We start from the raw sequence: 27,990 nt of genomic DNA on the forward strand, positions 1-27,990 counted from the left end.
AAAGTTAATAGAAGTTTAACATGGTAAAATATTGTTTTTAATATTAAAAATGCACTTGTAGCATCTGAGAAAATATAGCTATTATGGTGCTTGCAGAGTGATGTAGCCAAATACCCCTGTGCTGAGAGCCCACTGTAGGGCAGGGCGGGTGGGGGGCAGTCATTTCCTACCATCTGCTCTCACGCTACAAAAGTGAATGAATACATGTTTGGATTTTCGTGGTCTGTTCTGTTTGCCTGGTAGAGGAAAAGTTTAAACATTCTTAACAACAAACATGCTTCTTTATTGAAAAGAATAACTTGTACTAGAAACAATATAGTAGAATGATTTTTAGACATACCGTGGTATAACATTTATTCATCCAAATTTTGTACACTACATTTTTGTCCTTTTGTATTTAAAATACTTTATGTCAGAACCATAAGAGACTCTTAATCTCACAAAAGAAACTGAGGGTTGCGGGGGGCGGGTAGGGGGGTAGGGAGAGGGGGGTGGGGTTATGGACATTGGGGAGGGTATGTGCTATTGTGAGTGCTGTGACGTGTGTAAACCTGGTGATTCACAGACCTGTACCTGTGGGGTTAATAAAACATTATATGTTTACTAAAAATTTTTTTAAAAATTATAAAAAAATAAAATAAAATACTTTGTCAGTACACATTAAACAAATAATGTGTATTTTGGTGATCTGTTTTTAATTTCAAGACATTTCTATATAAATTAACATTTATATCATCAGTAGGTATTCATCATCTTTATTGAATACTATTTGGAAAGTAATGATATTTCTGAATACTAGAGTTCTGAAAGCTTGTTTTTCTTTCCTCCCTCTCTCTCTCCTCTTCTTTGTTCATTCCTCTCTCTTTCCTTCTTTCCTTTCTTTCTGTAAATGCCTTTTCCTAGGAATATGATACAAAGTAAAGTGATGCTTTTGGCAACAAGTTAAGTCTGTTATGGTAATTAAATAAAAAACAATTTTGATGACCATCAGGAGCCAGGGGCTATGATCTGTTTCTCATGCAACATGGCTCCAACCTCAAGCCTTCTACTTCATTTCATGCTCAACAATAGCATAATAGCATTGTCCTTTAATGCGGCAAGAAAAACAGACCATAATGGATTTGCTGAGAGACTGTGTAAGAGCTTCTAACTGTGACATTCTAATAAATCTTTAAGGGTATTTTTGACTGTTAAAGAATTCCGCCATAGTTTGTGGATATAGATCCTAACAACTCTAGTCACATGTGACTCCACAGTAGAAATAAAAGCATGGCAGATTTATCTGGTGATTTACATTGATGGCATAATATGGAAGTATAAAAACGAAGTAAAAACTACACTGGGGACTTCTGCCATTCTGTGTGAGTGAGGAAGATAATGGGAAAGAGGTTAAAAGCAATTGTTTTCTTCTTGCAACAGATTCTTTGAATGAATTTGGGCTGCATGAGAGGGGTGTCAGATAAAATACGGGACATCCAGTTAAATTTGAATTTCATCTAAAAAACCAAATAATTTTATTATAGATATGTCACAAATATTTGTGCTATAGCACTTGTGCTATAAAATTATTCATTGTTTATCTGACATTCAAATGTGATTGGATGTTGTGCATTGTCCTTTATTAAAGCTGGCAGCTGTAGGGTATGGACATCCTGGGGGTGGAAGGGGAAGGACGAGTGAATAAGGTCTGGGTGGTCCTCAGCCTCCCCTGCAGAACTTCTGCTCCTTGTTCCACACTCTGTCATGCAAGAATGGAGTTAGGGCCAGGAGCCAACAGATTTAAGGAGGACAGGCTGACAATCCTTATATCCAGGAGCAACTATATAGAAGACTTTGGGAGATAAAGGTCAAAAAGATGCAACATCAGCATGTGACTTATTGAATTACCAAGGCTGTTGAAATAATATGCAGGTTCCACCCTCAAAGAATTGTCCTATGCTAATCAGATGAGCACTTACTGAGAGGCAATATGGGCTGCATTAGGAATAAAAACTGAATAAAACCAGAAGAAGCAGAGACTGTAACTTTTTGCAGTACTCCCTATTCTCCTGTGCTGCTTCTCTAAGACTTTTCTTTTTTCTTCTTCTTTCTTCTCTTTTTTCTTTTACTTTTTTTTTTTTTTGAATGGAGGAGGGCGGGGTAGAAATTTTCAATTTGGCACATTTCCATTCCTTTTGGAGATTACATCCCAGTAAAAGTTCCATTACCATCTTTGTGCTAAGTTACATCGTATTTAAATCAAGTTAATTCTGTACTTAAAAAGTAACTCTTTGGAGTGGCAAGAATAAACTGAGGAGCCTTGTAAATCCTCTAAAGGAGTTACCTTCATTTTCACATGGACAGCAAGGCATAGAAAGGTTCAAATATGTCCAGGATCATAAATCTAGAGAAAGGAAGGAGCGGAGATTAGAATCCTGCTGTAATAAGAAGACTATTACTGCTGTTTAACTGCATGAGGAAAAAAAAAATCAAAACTACCCCACCATAACTTGAACTATATGTGGTTAAAGTGTTTCTTTGGTCACTTTTGGTTACTCTCTGAAGTTACCCAAATATGAATCTTAGACGTTAGGTACAATAATTCTAGGGTTTAACCTAAAACAAGAACCTGGGATAAAGTTCTGGAAAGATATTCCTGTTTAGTTGCTAAGTTTGCACACGATTTGCTGTCAAAATTCATATTCTACTTATCAGTTAGTCTATTTAAACAATGCGGGTGGTAATGCTGACTACCCCACTGAGATATTTTAGGAATAACAATGCAAGCAAAAAACATGCCCCCAAATAATGCAAAGCTCCTTTTGTATGTATGAACTATGAGGAGCTATATGAAGATGAAATGCCAACAATAGCTCTCTGATAGACATAAATGTAGACGTTTCTATCCATTCACCCACTCTGCAGATAATTACCAGGAAAAACGTGGCTTTTATCCTCAGTGAGAGGGCATATAAATTCAAAACAGGCAGATGTGACTTTTTTCTAAAGAAAATTACTGAATTCATACATTTTTTAGCAACAGAGAAGTTAGATGAAGTTACTTTAAAAATTAGTTAAAATGCAAACCCTGGCCTGCCACACAATCAGTTTCAGAAAAGTATGAGCAGGACTTTAGAATGTAAAGATTGTAATTCGAATGAATATTAATGCTCAAGTGTGTGGAGCGCAGAGGTAACTGACCTCAGACCTCACGCGGTGTACAAAGTAGCTGCTTAGCTGGGAAAACCAATTTTTCACCTTTTTTTGTCAGAAATAGGAGACACTCCACTATAGGCTGGATTTTGTTCCTTGTAGAGGTCAAATCAGTGTCTGCTTGAAAAATTCATGATCCAGAAAAGGTAATTTTTAATGAATATTTATGAGCGATGTCCTTTCTTATCAGAGCTGTGCAAGTTTTCTGAAGCTTGCCACTAAGACTGGCTTGTGATTTTTAGCAAAAAACCTCTGAATCAAAATGAGGAAAATGGGCTTGATATACTGTCGTCTGACTCATTTTGGCTTCTTCTGTTATGCATCGTCATTGCATATGAAACAACATTGTTCAAGGCTGTTCATATCACCACTGTTGCAGTATTTTTTCCCTGCCTTTTAGGATCCAAACACCAACATAAAAGAACATTTAAAGGACATTATACTCTTTCTATATTTTTTTAACCTTAAAAATATTTTGCCCATAAAGTTGCTAAAGACTCAGACCAAGTAATAATAGGAGTACGGAGTTTTCCTCTGTGGGCTGGTGCTCTCATGTTCGGTATGTGAAAATAAGAACTTCAGAATACTGAAAAGGCTTTATAGCCAAATCTTGATTTTTTTCTTGCACTTTCTCTTAAAATCAGTACAAGTAGAGAGATAAATCTCTAACAAAGTATCTCGAAATTTTCCAGAATTAGTATTTATTAATATTTGTAATGATACAGCTACATATTATTGTGTTAGCATAGTTAATACATGTATTGACCATGTATAGACAAATATATATACATTCATCAAGAAAAATGTTAGATATTAATTTATAAGTATAAAATAACATGCTACATTTTCATTTGTTCAAAGAGTAGTGAATATAGTCGAAATACTTATGTTATTCTTAATCTCATAGGTTGTAGAAATACACCCACATCATGAAACAATTCAACCTGCCTAGAAACTGGTAAAGGTTTCAGTGTTCGGCCTCTGCCATTTTGTAATATGAAATATCTTTAGAGCATGAGAGTACTACTTACGGATTTTCCCCTCAAGGTAGCATGTAATAGACACATTATCATAGCATTAGTCTTCATGTGGTTCCATGAAATGTTGCTCTGATGAGTTAGGATGACAACCTATTTATCATTATAAACATTAGAGGAAGACATGAAGAAATGTCATATCGTACCATACAGAATCAAAACTCTGTCCATGAGAATTATATCATTTGCTTTCGTGAAGATAAAAGTGTCTATTATAAATGCCTAAATACCAAATATAAGTAAATCACGTTTATTATTTTCAGTATCTGTTGCTTTTTAGCTTCCTGAAGCATTGGAAGCCGAGGCTGACAAAATACCAAAAAAAAAACAAAAAACAACAAATACATGAAGGGAAGCACCAACCAAGGCTGCATCCCTAACACTCCCCTGACTCCAGGCCTTTGTGTCAGTTATAATGCTTTGCCTGGGATGCTCTTTTCTGCCTGTGCATGACTCAGTCACACTCCAGACATAAGCTCTTTTAACTCCTACTCATTTTCTAGGTCCTTGACCAGATGATATTGTCTTTGGAGAGCCTACTTTTGGGGCTCCAGGTCATTGGAGCTCCTTATACTTGCTCCAGTGATAGTGCATTTGCCTGGTGGTTTTTACTTTGTGATTGTCTGGTGACATCATCGTCTTTCACACTAACGTGTTGTTCCATGAAACCCAGGACTGAGGTTTGTTCACCGCTGTGCTCTATGCACTCATTCATTTGGTCTTTATTTAATGAAGGCCTGCCAAGTGTCAGGCAGTGTTTGGGTTGCTGGAAAGCAAAACATTTATTAGACAGGTAACATACAAGATGTACAAGATAGGTTAACAAAAAAAAAAAAAAAGGAAAAAAAAAACCCGTAAGTTCAGATTCATATGTTTTTCAAAACATATTTTCTGAATAAAGAACATGGACGTAATACAAGGGGACTGGATGCAGGTGTGATGGTATATTTAGATCGATGGTGGTATTCGTCAACGGGTAGTGATGAAGTAGGAATCAGTAAGGCCAGTGAGTCATATGGCCCCTCTTCTGCCTCTTGATCTCTCAGGCTCTCCCAGTCTGAAATAGCTCTTTAGTGCTCTCCCGATTATCATCTTTCTGTCACCTCTAACAGACAATCCACTGAGTGTAAAATTTTAAACTTAATGTTTGTGAGTAAACCCTTTCAACAGCTCTCTTAAGAGTTATAGAATACAGATTTAGAAATAATTTATAAGCCAGAGTTTCTGATTTAAATACTTACTTGTTTTAAAGTAGACTAGCTCATTGGTAGAATCAAACATTTCTATGATATCCCAAATACCATGGTACCTGATCGGAAATTCTTACCGGAAGACACAATGTTACTCTACTGGTGAATACTAATGACCTCATACTCATTTTGTCATTGAAACTCCTTTATCTTACTATTACTTATGGGTCATTTTTCTTATTTATGAACTATATTAGAATTTTCATTCAAGGGAACATAGGAGTGTCATATAATAAATGGAGTCCTGGCTCAAATGTGTTAATGGATCTCTCCAGCAGTCCTTTTCTCAATCCCAAGTGCATAATTGAAATGGACGTATGTGGTGGTTGGCAAAACCCCAGCATCATTTTCTTTGCCTACAGTATTAGGGCTGACACAGTAAGGGAAGTCAAGTGGAAGTCTTTCAAATCGAGCCCACAGCTAATCTAGTAAATTAAAAATAGTAATATATTAGTGACACTTTTAAAGGACTAAATGCAGATACGGTGATTCCCACTCTACTTTCATTTAATTTAGTAGTCCGGCCGCTACCCAGAACTGGCAGATTCTGAAGTATGACAGTGTGGGCTCTTGTAAACTCAGGCCAGTATTTGTCCCCACTGCACCTGCTGTGCTGCATGTGATATCTTAGTTGGAGCAGATTAACGTGGCTCTTGGCATGTGGCTCTTGGTTCAATAAATGAATGATTTTCTATCCTTATGAGTAAGGAGGACTAGAAGTGGCTTTTATTTACATGTAGAAGAGAAGAGGGTGCCTCTGTAGTCTTGCCTTGGGTGTATGGATACTCTCCCTCATCCTATCATAATGTAGTTTGGACCACAAGGACATTCTGCAGAACATTACATTGTTCTACTCGATTGATTATGTCGTGCCATCAGATCAGATGAGCAAGATTTGCAAGTGTATCAAAGACTTTTAAAAAAAAAGATTTTATCTATGTATTTGAGAGAGACAGGGACAGAGATAGTGTAGTGCCTGCCAAGCAGGGAGCCCTGGGTGGGGCTTGATCCCAGGACCTTGGGATAAGGACCTGAGCAGAAGGCAGAAGCTGAACCTATTGAGCCACCCAGGCAACCCTATTAAAGACATTTTAAACCTGTGTGCACTCTTAAGGTGGAAGATAAATCTGCAAAGAGTCAGGGGGCCCATCACATGTACTTTGGAATATGCTAGGGGATGCCTTCCAAAGTTAAGAACAATTTATTTCATTTCACACTTCCCGTCACTAAGAAGAAAGCAAGTACTTTGTAGGTCTCTTTGGGTTTGATAGTGGCAGTTTCTACATTTAGAAATGCTGATCTAACCCATTTACTGAGTAACATAGAAAGCTGCCAGGTTTGAGAAAGATCCAGAGAGGAGTCTTGCAGCAGGTCTGGCCCATGGCGCAGATGGCACTTTTGCTTGGGCTACAAATGAAAAATTTTTGCACTAGCGCTCCAGTCAGGGAGGGCATTAGTGACTGACTATAATGACAGATTCTCCCAAGGTACCTGGTGGCTGAGTTGGTTAAGTGTCTGGCTCTTGATTCCTGCTCAGGTCATGATCTCAAGGTCCTGGGATCAAGCCCCACATCGGGCTCTCTGCTAGAGGGGAGCCTGCTTCCCCCCACCCCCACCTGCCTGCCTCCCTGCTTACTTGTGCTCTCTCTCTCTCTGTCAAATAAATAAACAAAATCTTAAAAAAAAAAAAAAAGGATTCTCGTTCTCTCGCCTTCTCCCTGTTCCCCCACCCCTGTTGGCCCTTACTCTGACTCTTAAAAAAAAAACAAAAAAGACTTTCTCAATGAATAGAGAGCTTTAAATTTTAAATTGTGTAGCTGATGATACACTTTGAATGGAAAGATAAGTTGTTTGAGATAAATATATACTAAATAGTGGGTCATGGTGACTAGTTTGTTCAAAGTCCTGGAAGGAAAAAAGCAGGGAATATCAAGGTCAGAGGAAGAGGCATGGAATTGGGAGTGTATTAAGATTTTTATATGAAGTAGGGCGCCTGGGTGGCTCAGTGGGTTAAAGCCTCTGCCTTCGGCTCAGGTCATGATCTCAGGGTCCTGGGATTGAGCCCCACACTGGGCTCTCTGCTCAGCAGGGAGCCTGCTTCCCCCTCTCCCTCTGCCTGCCTCTCTGCCTACTTGTGATCTCTCTCTGTCAAATAAATAAATAAATAAAAACCTTTTAAAAAAAAAAAAAGATTTTTGTATGATGTATTAACTCACACCAGAGATTACTCACCAGGAAAGACACACAAACCAACTGGACAAAAATGACTCAATCAGTTGATGTCCAACAGCCTCTAACATACATTGGCCAACTTAATTCTGGCAGAATGGGTGCAGGAGTAGATAGCCATGATATCAGGGATGCAAATATGCATGGGCCCAACCGTTTGAGCGTCACACACCAAAGCTAATCTGGCATTGCTAACATCCATGTTCTAGCAAAAGAGACCAAGGCTGACCCACTTATGGCCCTATCCTTTGAGGCCAACTAGCCACTTGGTAGCAAATTAATTACATTGAATTCCTTACTCCCTGAAAAGGGCAGTGATTTGTTTTGCTTATAATCAACATGTGCTTTTTTGTGGATTTATCACTCCTGCCTGCATTCTGTGACTAATTTCCTGAGCATGAGACCCGTGTAGTCACATCGGGGCCCAAACTCAGAAGGGTCCCATGCTTGGTTTAATGTTATTCAGTTGCCACTTTGGAATTCTTAATTTTCAAGCAAGGGACACCACATTTTCATTTTACATGGGCCTAACCAATTCTGTAGCTAGTCCTGCTTCAGTCTGGCCAGTCGCTCCATCTGAAGCCTTACAGAATGTTTACTACATTAACATAGAAGCGATCTAGTGACCTGCATCACAGCAAAGAAAGTGGCATCCACTGGTCCTGTCATCTACCACACAACTCAGAGGCTGCTGGTTTAATAGAACAGTGCAAGACTAAAGTTAGTACAGGGAATGGGACACCAACTTTCAGTGCCCCACTGAAAGCTCTTCACCAGTACATACACACACACATATACACACACAAATTTAAATAGCTATATATAAATTTTCACTTTTAAAAAAATATTCTGGGATGCCTGGGTGGCTCAGTTGGTTGGGCAGCTGCCTTCGGCTCAGGTCATGATCCCCGCGTCCTGGGATCGAGTCCCACATCGGGCTCCTTTCTCCGCGGGGAGCCTGCTTCTCCCTCTGACTCTGCCTTCCACTCTGTCTGCCTGTGCTCGCTCTCGCTGACAAATAAATAAATAAAATCTTTAAAAAAAAAAATTCTATTCATTTATTTGAGAGAAAGAGAGACAAAGAGAGTGAGAGAGAGCTTTAGCAGGAAGGAGAGGGAGAAGAAGGCTCCCTGCTGAGCAGGGAACCCAACACTGGGCTTGAGCCCACGACCCTGGCATCATGACCTGAGCCAAAGGGAACATGAAATAAATGAAGATATGCATGCCAGCAAAGACACAGGCAAAGAAGGTGAGACTCTGAGAAAGGAGAAACCAAGGAAGACAATGAGAGAGAGAGTGATCAGAGACAGAAGGTAGAGTCTTTAAATGTTAGGGATTGAATAAATTCCACAGGGATAAGGATCTTCGCTTGGTTCATTTATGTACCCCAAGCATAAAGAGTAGTGCCTGACATGTAACAGGCACCCAATATGAATTTATTAAATGGATGAATTTTAGGTTAAAGGTAAAGGTTTGAGCAGCTAATGACACAGTGAGTACATGCGTGATACATTTAGAGAGGAGCAACCTACAATTATACTGTACTTTGCACCTCTTATGTAACTGGTCCCTGCTCAATGCTAGTGACACCAGCTGTAGTAAAACACAACTCCTGCTCCACAGGGGATGGTGGTGAGTGAGAAGTTTATGCTGATGCCACTCAGAGAGGCCAGTCGACTTCACAAACATGTGTTTGACTTAAAGGCTGTACTTTCACGGGGATTGTTTTTGCTGCCATGTGTGTTTTAGAAGTTTTGAAGTTTCCCAAAACAACTTTCTGCGAATTCATTTAAAACTGATGTTGTACAGGCTGGGACTGACTCACATTAATACAGTGTATGAAGGACCAATGAATGAATCAGGCTTATCTCATGTTAACCTGAGGATCTTTCCAATTCCCAGAATATGTGCCTCTAATATGCTTATGTGTGCCCTCTTTAGTATCAGGGTTCTTTGGAACTGTTAAATAGATAAATCTGGAATCAAAACAAAATGGAGGTAGTCAGTATTAGTGAGGAATTTCTTGTCCATATAGGATAAAGTCTAGTGAAACATCCATGATCATAACAAAATGCCTTTCAATCATCTAAATGTTCAATTCCCCAAGTCTAGTGAGTTTCTCCTACTTTGTGGAGAAGATAAGCACAAATACTATCTTGCTTACCTATTTCTCTAAGCTTCATTTTGATGACCTACTTCCTTATCAGTCATATGTGAGTCCTGCTGTTTGACTGACTATTCATCGGCCTGATTTTTATGTAGAACTCTCTGGTCACCGTGGCTAGGCTTGGTTTTCTTCCTGTCTTCTCAGCCGTACATTTAACAATATTGCATTCAGTTATTTCTTCAGATTTGTTCCTGTTATAAATTCCCTAGACTTGTAAAATTATCATTATTGGCTCGCTCAAGAAAAACCTGCTGTGATGGCCCCAGTTACACATCATCTAATATGTGATTTGGAAATTTATGAATTGATATTTACATATCAAAATTATGAAGAAACACTATCTCATATAGGGCAGAGATCATGTGAGCATTCTGCATCGTGCAGACTTGATAAATATCAAATGGCTACATGCAAATTAAAATAGCATTTTCTCACATCCTGGGTTTATATAGATAGGTGTGTTTTGTTCTTGCAGATGAGAGGTTGACTCATGATCATGAACTTTGACATCTTTCTGGCTGATTGAAAATAAATTGTGCATGTCAAATGAGTCCTTATGTAGGTATGAAATTTAACAATTTCCTGTCCCTGGCTACGGGGAAGAGTTTTGTTGCTGTTGTTTTGGGCAATGTTTATCTAGTAACCCCTGGTGTTACTAGCAATTACTTACTAGTGAACCAACCAAGCTCCCAGAAACTTCTGCAGCTGGGGAAGGGGAAACAGTGGAGTAAACAAAGAAGCGTAATTCACTTGTCATTAAAGATATATCACTACACTGTGTACTTAAATTGTGGTTTTCTTTATTAAGGAGTGGAAGTAAAAATATAAATAAATAAATGGTGTTTAGACCCCAGAGATAATTCAGATCTTGATGGGGAGCTAAGGTAGAGAATGGCTAATTATCTACTTACGCCTCTGAGCACCACATGAATAGCCAGTTAGGTTTTTGCAGTGATTGAAAGATGTCAGAAGAAATGTTTTTATCATATAGAAGAACTCTGTATTAGGCCTACAGTCAGGAAAACTACCACATTTAACTTTATAGATACTATTAAAAATTCTCCCAAACTTGACTCAGAACACCTCCCAGTTTACAGGAAGTAATCCCATAATTACTGCAGTTTTTCAGTATGTGAGATATTTGATATTTCAAGTTTAGTTTTCACTTAATTTATTAAACTTTTTCTCTACTGAAAACTTATCTGTCTGTAGTTACTTATATCATTTATACCTTTGTTTAACAAAATAAAGGATTAAAAAGGAAGCCTTATTTCCAAAGTCAGTGGCCTTGCAGGAATAACTTACCCATATTTCCCTCATTTAATGAAGATGACTTTCACTTTACTCAGTGATGTGTTGAATATGTTAATTCATTTCCAAATAGCAAGCGATGTATAGTCAGTTTGCTTATTGAGGGACAACAGTCCACCTGTCTTCAACATGGCATCTATCAGAAGAGAAATCAGAATAAACCTGAGAATTCCTGAAAGCTGTACTAATTCCAAGGTGACTACTCTGATATTGAAAAACAACAACAACGAAAAACCCACAACAACTTTATGGGTAAATATCAATTTCGACAGAAGAAGCTTTACAAATCTTTGAAACAATCATCATGTCTTTGTTTAAAACAAAACTAAAAAAAAAAAAGTCAATGGAATCTGATTTCAAATATAGAAATGAAAAGTATCAATCCCAACTCCGTATGTACTAAATGATAAATTGAGTTATTTATACATACATTGATAAAAATATGAAAATCTTCCCAACACTTTCATAGTTCCTTATTTTACTGATATTGTAAAATTGAACTAATCAAACAATCGAGATAATTAAGAGAATACAAATACTGTGTGTATTGTGGTAATAAATGGCCTTCCAAAAGTTCAGATCTTTTCAAAAAAGGCAGATGGTTTTCTGAATTTTGTATTAGAAAAAAATAAGCATATGTAAATAGTTTGTAATTGTGAGGGAAAATATTTTTCTGGAAAATAGTTTTTAAAATATTCCCTAAACATTTCATGTATTTCAAATTCCCCAGAATCATCATTTCTATAACCTAAACATTATGACACTCCTAAGTATGCTGTTTTTCTTTTGTGACAACATATGAATTCCAAGTACAGGTGTGTGTCTGTGTTTGTTTACACATATATGAGCCCATATTCTCATGTTTTATAAGAAAATTCCTGCCAATTCTTTTCAGATTTTCTGCTCTTACAAGTATTTCTTTCCATTCACTTTTGTTTCTTTTTTTTTCCCCCAAAGATTTTATTTATTTATTTGACAGATAGAGATCACAAGTAGGTGGAGAGACAGGCAGAAACAGAGAGGAGGAAGCAGGCTCCCCACTGAGCAGAGAGCCTGATGCTGTGATGCTGCAGGGCTCGATCCCAGGACCCTGGAATCATGACCTGAGCTGAAGGCAGAGTCTTTAAACCACTGAGCCACCCAGGTGCCCCCACTTCTCTTTTTTTATGACATTTAATTTCCTCTTCACTCTTTTCTTTCATTAAAACCATTAAAAATTAGAAATAGCAACTAAATCATTTCCAAACTGTTAATATTTAAGAAACCTTGGAAAATGTAAAGCAGATATTAAAAATGATGTTCTCTCTCTCTTTTTCTCTAATGGGAAAGGCCATGAAAAATTGAGGCAGAAGTGAAACATCAATTCCCAAAAGAGTTAGTTTTCTCAAAATGCTGAAAGTCAATTCAACAAGTATTTATTGAGCTTCTACCCCTGCCCTTGGGGACGCTGTGATATAAAATCAAGAATTTTCCCCACAGGTAAACACTTGATTCATTTTGATTTAAAACTGGCAGCTGAGAAAGTCTACTCAAGGTTGCATTTGCTCTTTATATATAAACATTTTTCTACAGTTTGAGTTTTTCCCAAGATCAGTGCTTGAGTTTTAGAACCCTTTGTCATTTTTTTTTCCCTAGAATACTCTATAAAGAATGAAACTTTGAAAATGGTAGGAATTAAAAAGTGGTCTCTATGAGAATCTGGTGATTCTTTGTAATTTAGAAAGAAGGATTTAAGTTTGAGAAAGGGTAGATTCTGTATCTATAAATACTTATTTTTTCTTTTTTTAGAAGCTTAAAAATGTATTTACTCTTTTGCTAATTAAATGAGAGTTTTTGTTTTTATTTTATTTTTTGCTATGAGACATTTTGCTATATTGATATGGTAATAATAAAGATAAGATAATAAATAATTATTTATTCAGTAAAAATTTAGAGAGCACCTATACTTTTCCAGGCATTGTGTTGAATGCTAAATTTGCCAAATAAAAGTGAGCCCTTAACTGTAACCACATAAGTGAGTCTTAGCTACCAGGAGTGAGGACAAAATAGGAGTGATGAAGTTATGTTTTTTTCCTTCTTTTCTCTTCAAGGAGACAGGAAAGACAAGAAATAAGAAGACAGGTGTGTCTTCTTGTCTTCTTCTAATAAAATCAATAGAGAGAATCAGGGAAGAAGAATAAAAAGGAAAAGGACTAAATGTATTTGAATAAAGCCTCAGATTAAAAACTAATTATTATCAAAAACAGAAATAAAGATAACATTTGGTATCTTTGGGAAACAGCACCTTTCCTGCAGTGGGTTTAAAAAAAGAAGCTAATGTGGAAGATCTGGAGTTGTGGGTGAAGCAATGCGTAAGCATCCAAAAGTGGAAGAGGAGACGTTGAAATACAGGCCTCCCACCCACACTGATGAGCACAGATTCTGTAGTTTTAAGGACAGTGAGAAATTTGGGACATTCAGGGGAAAATTCAGAGGAAAATAATCCCTTCTAACTCTTAAGGTCCTTCATGATGGTTATCTTTACTTGCATCCAATGGTTCTATCATAATCTCAGGAAGTTTTATCCAATTTGAAGGTAAATTTTAGGATACGATTGAGGTAAAGAGGGATACAGTTCATGTGGGGAGTTGATAAGAGATAAGTAGTGGTTCAAGATTCCAAAGAATGGGGTGGTCTATGGAAAAGTGAAGGCATCTAGAGGAACTTTAGAAACCAGGCAGAATTTCCAGCACAAGGACTGGCAAACCACAAATGGACTGGGGAGGACTGCTGCTTGGTAGAAGGAGCACAGACCCAAGGATACCAAATTTGAGGTGACACTAATTTCAGATTTACCCCTCCCCTGGCCCAGCCCATCCCCATCTCATCTGCTGTGGCAAGGCTTGGCTGTGTCTCCAGACTTGATTAAGAAGGAAGCATGCAGGGGTCCTGGGGGCTTAGTCGGTAGGTTAAGCGTCTGCCTTCAGCTCAGGTCATGATCCCAGGGTCCTGGGATCAAGTCCCTTGTCGGGCTCTGTGCTCAGCAGGGAGTCTGCTTCTCTTTCCACCGCACCTCTTTTGTGATCTCTCTCTCTCTCTGTGTCTCATGTTCTCTCTCTCAAATAAATAAGTAAATCCTTAAAAAAAAAAAAAAGAAAAGGAATCAAGCACCATGAAGCTGAGAGAGTGAAATGTAAGAATGCATAGCATGTTCTCTAGAATCAGACTGCTTGGGTTTGAGTCCCTACTCCACTTATGACTTAAATAACCTAGGTCAAGTTTCTCAACTCTCTAAGACTCAGTTTTCCAGTATAGGATGGGAATAATAATAGTACCTACCCTCTAGGAATTTTGTGAGAATTAAGTGTATTTAATTCATTAAGATGTGGCACTGTGACTGGCACTTTATAAGTGATAACTTACTCGTTTTGCGTAAGTAGTAAAAACATGTCAGGAAGCAGGATTTGAGAACAAATGGGTTAACTTCTGTGTTATTTTTGTACTCTTCAAATCATAGTTGAGGTTTGACATAAGGAATAATAGCTTAAGTTTTGCACAGTGCCAGACACAAGCAACACAAGATAGATCATCTGCTGTCCTCACTGACGGTCTTTTCTTGCACTTCATAGAATTAGGTCACATCTAAATAGAGGAAGCATTGACTCAGTATTGTTTATATTCTTAGTAAGAAGATGTGTAAATCTTAAGAACACCAATAGATGTTTTTAATTCTTTTCAAAATGTGCATCATTGAAGATGACTATGGTTGGCATCCATTCCAGGCTGTAAACATTTAGGTGATGCATAAAGCAACCTGAGCTATAAGGGTTTGGAGGAGTGTTAATTATTGAAAAGTGGCTAAATGCTCTGTGTCGAAGTAGATAAATAGAGTTTCTGAATACTAAGACATTGGCTTATTTCAATCCACAATATTGAAAATTTTCACCATCATGTCCTTGAACTCTGCAAACAGAACTTTTTACTTAGAAGTATTTTACATTCACATGTGAGTAACATTAAAGGATACTTTTGAGTTCATAAGTGTATGCGGAGAGGGTACTCATGTTTTATATTTAAGAGGTTTGGGAAGTAGCATGATAAGTAATAAAATCAACAGTGATAACTATTAATGTAATCAAGTGTACATATTGCTTTAAAATAAATAGGACTAATGATTAGGAAGAAAACAGGCCTTGGGGTAAAAATAGAAGTAAACACAAGAGTAGTGGTAGAAAGAAGTAGAAAAGAAGCCAGTGTATTATCAACCAACGTCTCAAATATATCAAATCATAATACGTCGAGCCAGAAAATAAAATCCTGCTTCAAGCGTAATTTTTGTCATAGAAGGATATTATGTTTTATGTATATTTGAAAAAAAATTATTTTAGGACTATCTTTAAGAAAAGACTGCAATGTGGCAAGAGGGTAGCAAAGAATACCAAACAATGTCCGGTAGATGATGTGTAAGCCAAGTTGGAGCATGGAAATGAGCAGTGCATTGGGACTTCCCCGTGGGAAGGTATAATCAAGAGTTCTCTGAAGGAGGCACTGAATGTAAACCTGGGCGGGATAGAAAATACACAAGGGAAAGAGAGGGTTATGACAGGTCTAACCCTTGTACAAGTTTAAGGACTGCTTGTGTAATGTAGGCTGTTAGTTTACTACCTGCCTGTTGGTCAGAGCAAGACAGTTTCAGTGGACTCATAGTGCTGCCTTTCCAACTTACCAGTATTATTACAATAAATAGATACCCAGCATATGAGTTCACTTCCTCGGTAGTACGTATGAATTGAATTAGGATTGCAGTAACCCGCTGCCATAACCAAACTGGTTTCCTTTCCTACTAAATTAAATGTGAAACCTCTCAGGACAGAAGGTAGAGAGGAAATTATCAACAAAATCAACATGCGATTTCTGAGGCTTGTGACTTTAAGGATAGGTGCTTTCTCCGTGACCTTGCTTGAGATCTACCCAAACCCATTGTGTGAAGCATCTGAAGGAAGAACAGCTACAGACACACCCAGAGAGAAACATGTCTGGGGATGCATTTGTAATGGGAGGTGGTGATTTGCTCCTATCAGTGGTCACACAGAGCCAATTTTTGTTGTTGTTATCCAGAGTTAGTAATAAGTAATTTCATGCATGTGAAGTCACAGTGAGAGGACAAGAGTGAGTTCTTCCTAATCATTATGTCAGGAAAGAGATGCTTGGGCTGTGGTGCCTAACTAAGCATATGGACACTGGGATATGACAGGATACATGTCACCTATGTAGAATTTCCTGGTGCATGTCACCTCCCCACACTGTTCTTAGGAAAGCAGTAATACCTGGTTGCTACTGTTCAGTCAGTTTAAGCACAGGCTTGCAAAAGAGTAAGAACATCTGCTCACTTATTCCTGAAGCATCTCTTACAAAAATCTCATTGAATCATGAAAGAAACTCTCAGCCAGAGAGTGGGGCAGTTTGAGTCTCGACTGTTCTAAACTTCGAATCAGGGAGACAACTCCCTTTTTACTATTTTCCTCTATCTTTCACTAAACCTGAAAGCACTCCCACTGGTTCTGCTGGCAATGTTATACCCGACTAATAAAAATGAGGTGCACTACTCAATTTATCCGGGCCCGATTATGTTGCAAGGCAGCTAAAGGCAAAAGTGAGTCCTGTATACTGAACAGCATTGGAGCCCCTGTAATCTAGAGGGGAAAACATTCAAAGGGCACTGTGAAGCTCAATTTACAGAAATAGACTGAAAATTGCTGCCAAGCGGCCCAGCAGACAATGCTTATGCACAGCCTTCGCAGACCAGGTTGTTGCTCAATTTGAGGAAAAAAAGTTGTATAGCATCAGGCATTGATGGCTTCTGTGCCCCCTCCCTGAATACAGAGAACAGTGATCGGGTCACCAACACTTGTCTTGATTAACCTGGTGCCATTCTATGAGTTTTAAATATTTTTTCTCCCCTGATCGTTTCTACCTGTATTAGAAAACACTATCTTAAAAGTGCTCAGGGTTAAGGGAGCCTGGGTGGTGCAGGTGGTTGAGCATCCCACTTTTGGTTTGGGCTCAGATCATGGTCTCAGGGTCCTGATCTCAGACTCATGAGATTGGGCCCCATGTTGGGTTCCATGTACTAAATCTGCTGACGCCCTTGCTTCACACACACCTCTCTCTCTAAAGTATATAAATAAATCTCGGGGCACCTGGGTGGCTCTGTGGATTAAAGCCTCTCCCTTCGGCTCAGGTCATGATCCCAGGGTCCTGGGATCGAGCCCCGGATCGGGCTCTCTGCTCAGCGGGGAGCCTGCTTCCCTCTCTCTCTGTCTCTACCTGCCTCTCTGCCAACTTGTGGCCTCTGTGTGTCAAATAAATAAATGAATAATCTTAAAAAAATAAAGTAAATAAATAAATCTTTAAAAATATAAAATGCTCAGGCTGAAATAATCAGCTCTACTATCAGTTCATAATTGATCCCTGCTCTTAAACATATTGGTATGAAATTCCTTAGACGTTTTGCTCGGATATGTCAGCATTGTGCTATAATCTTGTCAAGCCCTTGGCTTCTGAACTAAGTTATTTTCATCAGAGGTATTGAGAGAGGTTATATGTCATATTATGCCAACACCTTCTGGCCATGCATTTTATCCCTTTACCCCTAATAAAAATGTCTGAGTCTTATGTCCCAAGGAACTGTTTCAAAGCTTTTGAAGATAACCTTTAGTCAAATAGGTCAACTATTATTTAAGCTTCCTCAATTAATGCCTTCCTGGGATGTCTTGTTTTGAAAATCACGTTTGACATTTTGACAGAACTTAGCTTTGATATTCAAGCCGATTTGCCCTCCTCCAGCTTTCTCAGCTACCAGGCACTTGAACTTTCACTCACATTTTTTCTGCTAAGCTTCTGCTGACGGGCCTCTCTAGATACCATTGAGTAGGCTGACTGAAATATAACCTCACTCCAGGTCAAATGCCTTTAAGCTGAAAACCATTTCCAAGAAGGATGAAAATCTTCGATATTTCAAGTCTGTCTATTTGGCAGTGTGGAGATAAGAACAATGAGTCTTGTTATTGTTTTCTTTCATTTTTGCCATTCTGGAGCAGCCAAGAAGAGCTCAAATGTTCAGTAATATCCATTGTTGCACGTACAGGAGGCACAGAATAGAAAACAGAATGGGGCAAGTTGAGTGACCAGTATGGTAATGGGCAGGTAAAATATAATATTAACAGGTTGAAGGTAAAAGGCATTATGTCAGAGTGTTTTTTTTAATTAATAAAAATAATACAATTTTTAAAAAGATTTTATTTATTTAACAGAAAGAGACAGCAAGAGAAGGAACACAAGCAGGGGGAGTTGGAGAGGGAAAGTCGGCTTCCCTCCGGGCAGGGAGCCCGATTCGGGGCTCGATCCCAGGACCCTGGATCATGACCTGAGCCGAAGACAGATGCTTAACCATCTGAGCCACCCAGGTGCCCCCAAAATAATATAATTTTGACTTGAATATTTGAGTCAGTTTCAGAAGCATGAACTCTGATTGATTTAGTAACCTTAAATATGTCATAGTTAAAACAATATGCATTGATGGCTGAAAAATATCACATGAACTTATGCCTAGTGAATTTCCAAAAGACTGCCCACTGAGATGTTTGCCCTCTGTCATGCTGTCTCAGAATCTTAACATGAGAGATTCTGCTCTATTCCAATTAGGCACTGTCCTCAGAAAGTCTGCTTAAAATAAATCCATATTATCTATAGATAAAGGGAGAAAGGAGTGGCCATTTCATTTTCCTGATAGTCGATCTCTTTGGCTAAGGACTACCTTAAAAGCTAGAGATAGTTTTTTAGGAAATAAGTCTGGCATTTTTACTGCAGAGAGACAGTTACTGGGGACATAAGATTCAGGCATTTTTACTGCATAGAGATAATTTTGGGGGACATAAGACTCAGACACTTTTACTAGGGGTAAAGAGACAAGATGCATGGCCAGACGGAAGGTGTTGGTGTGATTTGGCATATAAACTCTCCCAGCATCCCTGAGGAAAATAACTTAGTTCAGAAGCTGAGAAATTGACGAAGATTCCAGGAGAATCCTGGTATAACTGAGTGCTTGGTAAGCACCCGAGGCAGATTGGGGACTGGCTGGGTTGGTGTTCCTGAAAGGGCACAGCCCTGGCACAGGCGATTTGTTCAGTGAATGGGGTGCAGAGAGTCAGTAAAGATCACAAATATAAACGCAGTCTCTTTTATAATTTTACCTTAGCTAATTCTGTCTTCCTTACAAACTGAATCCCCTTTCTGGATATTTAACTCCTTTGTTTTACTTATTCTGTGTACTGACTTCTCAAAAAGAGGACAGATTTCACAAATGTTAAGAGGTGGTGGCTTTTTTCACACTTGAAAGTCATGGCTATTCTGGTTTGTGGGAAGGGAAGAGCGGCATCACAAATCAGACCCTAACAGATCCAACCTGAAGGGTATATTCATTAACTGAAACTCACAGTATTATTATATGCAGTTTAAAATATGAGTTTAAGAAGTAATATTTCAGATATTGAAATTAGTGATTTTTTTTAAAGAAAAAAATCTTAAATCATTAAATGAGTTCAAATGGGAAGCTTTTTACTTTTGATCTTGTTCATACTCTACTAGCTCCCTACTTTTGTTAAGCAGTTACTTAAATAATTTGTATTTCTCACTTCTAGGTACTTTCTAAGTATGACATTTATCTCCAGGCATGACAAGAACTAAGGTTTTTGGTTTTTTTTTTCCATTTTAGAATATTAAATACTCTTACTTTCTCTTGAAGCTAAAGCATACTCTCTCACCCCAAATGCTCTTCATCACTAGTCATAACATTCACATCAATTCTCTCCCAAGATTTTGTCTGTCTCCCTGTGCTTCCTTATTCTGGTGTTCCCCCAGCATACCAGTTAAACTTCCCCTGATTTCTCCTGGTCAGCACTAGATTCCGTCAACTCACGATGAAGAAAGCTTCATCGAATTAATGCACTGAACACAGTCATGATACTATTCATTGTGTGGCTGAGTTAGTTACTGGCTAAGACAGAGGGTTAAAAATATAGCACCTTGTACAAGCTAGAACTTCACTTTCTTCTTACCTGTCTAAAGTAGAGAGTAAGGTTTCTTCCATTTCATTATTGTGTCTTCTCAAGGGTGTTGCAGTCCAATCAAGATTGAGGCTGGGCTTACCACCATGCAAGCATTTTAACCTCCTACGAAAAGGAATGAGAAACTGAAGGGTTTTAAAAGATGTCCTTTTCTGGAAGTGATATATATTGTAACGTCATATTGGAGAGAACTCAGTCACATGGCCACACCCGGACACAGCACAATTTGAGGATTACTGTCTGTAGGTTGGGATGAAATAGGGGGATGGGTTCTGCTCTTAAAAAGAAAAAAAAAAAAGGAGAAACTAGAAACTGGAAACTGTCATAGCTTTAAATTTTTAGGCCTGTGATCTTATACTACATCCTGATGCTTTCCTTATTCCTCATCTTTTCATTCCCTTTGGTTAAGACTATTTATTTATGTATTCATTGTGTCTCTTTTGGAGGACATGGAGGGCACATGGCACTAGAGTGTAGTTGAATATTAAATGATATTACGTTAAGCACTCAATTGAAAGTCATTTAATTTACAAAAATGTGCTTTACCTAAATGTTTAAAGACTGTATCTGTGGTCTTAGGGAAGTGTGCCATGCGTGCTTCATTAATTAGCTTTCTGATTCACCAAATGATTACTCTGTGCCTTCTACATGAATAGAGCAGAGTGTAGTATTTTAGAGATGCAAAGAAGTTGAACACAAAGAAACTTTCCTCGATTAATTTATAAACCACCTGAGGAAACTCAATGAAAAATGACCAAACAGAGCAGTGATACAAGAATTGTCCTAGGAAGAAGAGATGAGAGTTTGTTCGTTGTTGCTTTGCTTTGTTTGGGGCTACATAGTGTGTATTTGATGGAACCTCTCTCATCACATGCCTTTTCAAAAAATTCCTTTCTTGAATTACATGCCTTTTCAAAAAATTCCTTTCTTGAATTAGTGTTTCTATTCCCTGTAGTTTATGGAATATCCCATTGTAAACATATATAATTATTATATTAGGAAATAAAGGTGATGCTACCCTCTATTCAGGGCTGTTCATCTAAATTATATTATATAACCTTTGTTCTTTGATTCTGTTGATCATGGAAATGGCATAATTATAAAGTTCATAATGTCATAGTATTTTTTCTCCTCTTTAATGAGATAGAAAGAATGACTCCCAAAGTTTAATGTTTCTAATCAAGTGAGAAGTTTGCTGAACATATGTATTTAAAGACTCTGTGGAGAGATTCTGACTCCATAGGCCTTGTATAAAGGCCAGAAACTGTCATTTTCCACAAGCACCCTATTGATTATGTGGCTGCTCTTCTCCCCACTCCTAAGAATGCTTGGTTTAAAGAACACAGTGTGGGAAGTTTATTTGAATAGATGCCACTGCTAATAAACTTTCTTTGTGGAGTTTAAACATCTTTCTTATGAAATTGTTTCTGCCACTGTGATTGTCTCTTGCAAGAGAAGGCAGTTATTCCCATTGGCCATATCAAGACAAAAATCAATGTATTTAAAATGCTTACATCTTAATGAAAATGCAGTCTCCTATAAGAGGTGTGATTGATGTGGTCTCTTTATATCTTTACTTATTTTTAGTGAGAAAAGATGTTAAGATGGGACAAACTGATATTTTATACCTATTATTATGATATAGGTGGTATTAGTTATCTCATCTTTCCTGATTATGTGTTTTGCCTCATTCCTTCTGGATTAAATTTATATGTGAGGTTAAGGAAAAAAAGCAAGAAAGAAAAAAAAAAAAAAAAAAAAGAGGAAGGGACGAATGAATGAACAAAGGAAGGGGAAAGAAAGGAAATTAAAAAAATAAAACAAAAAAGAATGACCTTGATATACAATAGTACTTTATCTTGAGAACCATATGAAAGACTCCATAGTGTAGCTAGGTCCCAACAGATGATAATAAGTAAAAACATCACCGGTACTTTTAGCCTCCTCCCTCCACTCCCAACTCTGGCTGTTATCACTGGAAAACACCAGTGTGCCGTTTTTTTAGTGATTGTTAACATGGTTTGGAAGATATCCTATTAAAATTGAAATAGGAGTTCCACCTTCATTTTCATTTAAAAAGTATGATTTTTCAAAAATTATATTCAGGAACACATTGTTCTTGACTCTCCAGACCTGCCTCTGCATTTTCCCAAAGCATAGTTGGTCTAATTTTAACCTTTAATTTCATTGAGTAGATAATCATCTTACAACCACGAATACCATGCCTGTTTCTTGCCAGCTCTTCCCACCTTTAACACCACCATCATTGATGTGTATTGATTTGCAACTCCTGCGTCACACTACTTAATTAATTTCAAACACAGCAGAATATTTTGGGATTTTTATAATAAGGATCCCATTGATTTCTTGTCTTGCCAGTTTTAATCAGATTTGGGAAAAGAGAAGATTATGTCAAGGCTGTTTACTCCTCTATTGGTTAAAAGTGTTTTAAGTGCAGTCACTAGAAGGCACGTCATTTGAATAATGTGCCTAAGTCTTGAAGTGATCAATTATACATGCAGGATATTTACGTATTATTTACTTTAGTATATGTGCTGCCGAAGAGAGCACGTATTATTTAAACATTAGAAAGAATGTGTGCTTTCAAGATACAGCATGTATCTCACATGACTAAATACAAAGGGTATTTGTTTAAGTATATAATTATATCTTTATTTTACATCTTTGTTGGTCAGACTTCCACATCAAAATGTCGAATAAGAGTCTGAAACTCATGGGGCCTTGGTATGGGTTTCTGTGCTCTGCTTTGGTGATGAACCAAGTAGTCAAATACATCATTTCAAACTTTACTCTTTAAAGGCTTTTGAAAGACTAGTACCTGCACTGCTGTTTTGTGGTACAACAGTGACAACCAGTGGCCGCTGGATTTCATTGACAATTTATTTCGGCTGACATTTATAGCGATACTGGGCCTGCATCTCCCTTTAATAACTAGTGCTCAGAAATAACTCACTTCTTGCTGATCTTCATTTTATCTTTTACTAAAAATAGGCACATATCCACCAAGTGTCTATTTCAGAAATGCTTTACTAACTAAGCATCTGAAATATAGTTTAAAATGTTTTACTCAGAGGTCACCACGAATACAGATAGGGGAGGTGACTGGAAGATTTTTAATGGGTTCATCCTATGTGATATGTAAACCAGATTCCTTATTATTACTATTATTTTTTCTTACCTGTAAAGGAAAGGAAGGAACTGCTAGGTAAATGTGAAAAACAGGTCAAAACACTCTGTGGGCAAACAGTTGGGGATTGTATAATTATTCACTACCTGAACATCCCAGATTGGTCTCATCTTCCCTTCCTAAAAGGTCCATTATTTCTTTCAAATGGAGAACTTAATGGAGTAAAGCTTTGCTAGATGTAATGAGCTGAGTAATGTGGAGTTCAACTTTGGATTATGGACTTTGGAGACTCCAAGCAGTTAAAACTAATGATTTAATCCCTGTATTTATTTTAAATTTCTTTGAACAGATCTGTTTATATATTCTAGAAGCTCTCTCTCTCAGACATGGCAATCTCGAAATACCCCCTTTTCCCTTTAGCATCTATGACATTATCACTCTGTCTCAGTCTTCTCTCTCTCTCTCTCTCTCTCGCTCTCTTTTAGCATAGCTCCAAACCTTCATTTCCTCCTCACTGGCACAGCTCTAAGAGTGCTTATGGCAAATTTGCTTCTGTAATCATAACTTGAACCCATCTGGGGATGAGATTGGCTACAAGCTTAGTATTTCCACTTAACATATTCATGATTAGCATGCACAGAAGGAGTAGAATTAGGATGAATGTTTTTGGAACAGTACAGATAAATCCTCATAAATGTAGTACAACAGCTCTGGAAACGCACAGTGCGGAAATGTAATGAAGCTGAACTCTATAGAGAGTTTGGTATTCTCAGTACCATGCCTCTCCTAATGAACTCATTTAGATTAGAAAATGGATTTAATATTTTATTGGAATTAACCTGAGCCAGTAAAGAGGATTACAATTTCTTTCCATAAATATAGTGATATTACAGGGTGAGGTAGCATGTTACATGAATATTAAGCACTTTATGAACATTGTCATGAAGCCAAAAGGTGTAAGGTGATTATATTTTAATATAGTGGTACTGTTCTTACAATAATTAAATTTGAATAGCAGTAAAAGGATATTTTAAAAAGATTTAAATCAAAATTTTGTTGCATTTTCAGAGCTGAAATGCCATGTGATTAAAGTTAAACCCAGGATAGAACATTGAAGTGATCAGCCTCAGCAGAAGCTGTGTTTTCCCAAGTGGGAAATAAACAACAAAGGAACTTGGTGCTGGGAGTGGGTGGGGGGCGGGGGTAACACTCAGATTCTGAGTCTGGCGAAAGAGAAGGATTATTTACTCACCTGTGACTACTTTGGTAGAGAAGGTAAACAAAAATAGAACTCTGTTGCATCACGGGCTAGGTTCATTTTTCCTTTTCTGTTACCTTTCCTTTCATTCCCAAATGCAGGTCTTTTATGGGTGTGTGTGTGTGTGTGTGTATAAAATTCATATAAGAGGCATATACAGTCTGTCAAGGAAGAAATTTATGAGAAATCAAAAGACATGTACTCTTTTGCCTCTCCTAACACTCCCTAGCCATAAGCTTTTTGTCTACCATTAATTTTTGTAAATCTGGGTGATGTATTATAGGCAAGGGAACTAATATCACACTTTTGTAATCCTAAGGAAAGGAAAAAAAAAGAAAACCTGTAACATGAATCTGATCCAGCCTTAAACAAAGGGCAAGCTTTGGCCCTGGAGTGCCATTTCTACCCATTTTGTAAAGTCAGCTACTGTGCATATGTGCACCCGAGCGTTCCCTGATTTTACAGGATAAGGCGCAGTGAGCACTGCGTGCTGGAGGCCGAGGTTAGGTCTTGAGGCTGTGCAGAAATCTTCTGATTAAAGCTGAACACACGCTGTAAAGTTGCTCAGGCATGTACACGGAGTAAGTTTAAGAAAAGCTTCCCACCTCCTCCTTCGTTCCACCCTCACGAGTCAAACTTTTTTGCTTTAGCTGGGGAAAGTCATGTTAAGTGTGGGTTTCAGATTTCTCCAGCCCATATATGTGGAGAGTTCCACAGCTGATGCTCTTTTAAGCTTCAGTCACACTAGGGCTTTGAGATAATGCTATTAAACTGGAGTCAAGAAAATCAGCTGCTTGCTGAGTATGCGGGGTGGGGAGAGGAAATCAGGCCCAAGACAAGAGGTGTCAGCAGCAGTGCGGAGAGCAGCTGGTGAAATTCTGTGGCTGGAAGGCTGGGGCAACCTCCTGGAGGTGAGGGGAAGCCCTTCAGAGGGAATGCGCCCTGCTGGGCACGGTTGAAGGAGACCGGAAACGTTGCTGAGCTGAGCGGGTGCCGCCAGGAACCCAAGGAGGAGAAAAGGAGGGAGGAGAGGACTTGGGAAAGAGAAGGAGAACTTGCCACGAGTGTGAAATTTGCTGGTCTCACAAAAATCAGGATGAGCCACTCTGCTCTACTTCATTATTTTACTGTTTGATAGGGCAAAACATGGAGTTCAAGATTTTTACCATAATTAGCCCAGGCGTGCATCTCCCTGGGGTGTTAGGGCTAGGGTAGATGGGGGTGGATAGGCAGTTATTAGTGATGCGACAGAAGTAAACAGAGAGATACCCAGAAAATCTTTAACTTTTACATTCCCTAAAAGGATCTGGCAGCTAGACATAGTAGGCTTTTAAATCAGGCAAATTAGCTTGGAAAAGGATTTTCTAAATTTCCTTATTGACCTCTTTCATATATCATCAATTAGTCTGGCTGACTTAGTTCAGAGAGCTCTCTTGGTGTGAAGAGAATATACTCTGGGTCTGCAACTTTCTATTTTCTGGTAAGAGGATAAGATACAGGAGAGAGAGATAATCTCCCAGCAGTTTTCGTACCCTTGCAAATGAGTTAAGAAGCTGGAAGAGTATCCCCACTTTCTCCTCTTCAAGCTTTTGTCCAAATAGCAGACATTATATTAAGTAAGGTGTACCCTCTACCCAGGATGCCTTTTGGATTCCAGAAGTTGATTTGTAGGCTATGTTCTAGTCTATGAGTCAGCTTCCACAAAGGAAGCTTGACAGTTAATGGTAAACAGACCATGCCGTAGATGGTAGAGGGGTAAGTATCTACTAGAAAACCTTCGGACATTGCCCTAGAACTAGAGGAAAGAGAGATGACAGTGCTTAAAGACACTGTCCCTTCTTTTTATGCCAAGTTCATTTAAATTACTCACCATTCTTACTCAACCTATAGTGGGTTTAACGGCGACCCTCTCTGGCAAAGAATAGGTTCAAGTTCTAACCTTGGACACCAGAGAGTGTGACCTTATTTGGGAATAGAGTCTTTGCAGATATAATTAAGACTTTTGAAATGAGATAATCCTGGTTTAGGGTGGGCCTTAAATCCAATCACTGTTGTTCTTTATAAGAGAATGGAGAGGCAGGGATTTGAGAAACACAGATACTGAGACACTGGGAAGAAGACCATGTAAAGATGGCGGCAGAGATTGAAGTTAATCTAAATTTAAAGAAACCAAGGAATATCAGGAGAATACTGTGAAATTGGTTTATCTATTTATTTCAGAAACTTCATATTTTAAACCTTTTGTAGAGAGAGTATTTAAACAAATTCTAAAGCACACAGAATAATAATAGAGTGAATGTCCATATATCCACAATCACCATTCTAGACTTTAGAATTATCGGTTCCACCAATCTTGTTTCACATATAACCCTTGTAATATACGGTTGATTTCTCACTTCCTTATTTTTGTGGCTTTGCCTCTGCACTGTCATCTCCAAGATAATAGTGCCTGGGAATTTAGAATTTGCTGAATGGCTCTTGAACAATTATTGATAGATGTGAGATGTGTAAGTATAGCTCCTGTGTATTGGGTCTGGAAATCTCAAAGGTTTAATTTGTACTCCTGGCCTCACTGCAGGATCATGTTAAAGCTACCTTCTACAGAACATTCCATGAAATCCCCCCTGTACTCCTCACTCTAGTTCTGCTTTCTCTGGCTAGCAGTGCTTACTCAACGAAAAGGGACCATAAATCCTTGTAACTAGGTCTACTTTTGCGAAGTTTGACCTAGTACCCTCACCAACTAAGACTCTACTGTATTATCTTGAAATAACCCCCAGCATTATGGCATTTCAACTATAGTTCAACACCTATCTCAAAAAATTAAGGACTCAAAAAATGCATCACCACTATCGCACCTAAATGTGATGATTAAAATTCCTTAATACCTGAGATACCAGTCATTATTGTAACTTAAAATTGCCTCATAAATATAATTGTTTGTTTGGGTCACTTGATATGCAAGCAAGCGTTTCACAGTGCATTTGATTTGAAATGTCTTCTTAATTTCTTAATATAGAGGTTTGTTCTCCATCTTTTCTTTCTATGATGTTCATGAATTTAAAACAATTGTCACTTTTCTTTAGCGTTTCTCACAGTCTGGGTTTCACTGATTGAATCTTCATGTCTTTTAGCATATTTGTCTAGCCCTCGTGTCTTGTGTGCACTGGTAGTTGAATTTAAAAGTTTGATCAGGTTTAAGTGTGATATTTTTGCTACATCTCCTCCACTGGTAGTGATACGTCCTTTCATTAGGAAGCACATAATTTTGTTTCTCTGTTACTTAGTTGTCAT

At 38.1% G+C, this 27,990-nt stretch overlaps 1 long non-coding RNA gene across 1 annotated transcript in view; it reads right to left on the reverse strand.

Moving 5' to 3' along the window:
• Positions 1 to 1,175: 1,175 nt before the first annotated feature.
• Positions 1,176 to 27,990, reverse strand: part of LOC116595637 — a 90,111-nt gene continuing 63,296 nt past the window's right edge. The window contains exons 2-6 of the long non-coding RNA XR_004287786.1: positions 20,282 to 20,395; positions 11,181 to 11,322; positions 4,224 to 4,322; positions 2,324 to 2,383; positions 1,176 to 1,831 (exon numbers count right to left, since the gene is read on the reverse strand). This is a non-coding gene — a long non-coding RNA (uncharacterized LOC116595637). The remainder of the gene's footprint in view (positions 1,832 to 2,323; positions 2,384 to 4,223; positions 4,323 to 11,180; positions 11,323 to 20,281; positions 20,396 to 27,990) is intronic.

This window comes from Mustela erminea, chromosome 1 (assembly GCF_009829155.1).
Source record: "Mustela erminea isolate mMusErm1 chromosome 1, mMusErm1.Pri, whole genome shotgun sequence".
In the NCBI taxonomy this organism is placed as follows: Eukaryota; Metazoa; Chordata; class Mammalia; order Carnivora; family Mustelidae; genus Mustela; species Mustela erminea.